The following is a 1,104-nucleotide window of genomic DNA, read 5'->3' as shown; positions in this document are numbered from 1 at the left end:
ACCTTTAGTACCGGTTCGTGCCATGAACCGGTACTAACACTGGTAGGAAAAGGGGCTTTTACCCCGGTTTATAAGGGCCTTTTGTCCCGGTTTTCGAACCGAGATTAAAGGGTCGTTACTAAAGCCCTAACCCTTTAGTCCCGGTTCTTACACGAACCAGGACAGAAGGTCCTCCACGTGGCCGCTGCTGCCAGCCCAGGCAGGGGGGCCTTTGGTCCCGGTTGGTGTCACCAACCGGGACCAATAGGCATCCACGCGTCAGCAGCTGGCAGGAGCTGAGGTTTTTGTTTTTTTTAAGGGGTGGTTTAGGGGTTTTGGGGGGTTAATTTAGGTGTTTCATATATTGTGTTAGCTAGCTAATTAATAGAGAGAAGTGTCCTCTCTTATCTCCGTGCTTGGTCGACGCTACGTACTATATACGTATGGAGAGGACTAGACACGCTAGCTAGTAATCAAATGAAGGAAACAGAAGATCGTCATGAACATATGCATACAGAGAGAAGTGATATCGACCACCTCTCCTTCTCCGAGAGATTGGTCGAACAACAAGTTCTCGTATATCTATCCGACACTACCGGCTACATATATACAATAAATATCTCTTACAATACAATCTCCTAATTAAATTGTAGGAACACAGGGTCCACATAGTATTCTCTGTTTTCAGCGATCACGTGGTCAAGGAAGAATGCCGCCAATTCCTCTTGAATTCCTCGCATACGATCTGGTGCTAGGAGTTCATCCCGCTTCCGAAACATCTAATTTGAAGAAGGGGGTCAATACATATATATATGAATAAATGAAACTCAACACAAATGATGGTAATAAAATAAAATTGTGAATATTATTGCTTACGCACTTCATATTGTTCTTCAGTGTAGCCCCGCTCACAGGTCGTGTAGCGGATGGACTCGCAAACGTAGTATCCACAGTAATTATTCCCGGGTTCCTGCCACAACCACTTTACAAGAAATAGAGGTCAATCAAACTGATAAGCAAGCATGCTAAATGGTATTGATGAAACTAGCGCTTGAATCACTAGGAGATGCGCGGAACATGCTACTATAGTACTTACTTTCGGGTGTTTAAATTGCAGCTTCTTCG

This window comes from Triticum aestivum, chromosome 3D (assembly GCF_018294505.1).
Source record: "Triticum aestivum cultivar Chinese Spring chromosome 3D, IWGSC CS RefSeq v2.1, whole genome shotgun sequence".
Taxonomy (NCBI): Eukaryota; Viridiplantae; Streptophyta; class Magnoliopsida; order Poales; family Poaceae; genus Triticum; species Triticum aestivum.
The sequence above is the reverse complement of the archived record's forward strand: the minus strand, read 5'-3'. Positions refer to the sequence as shown.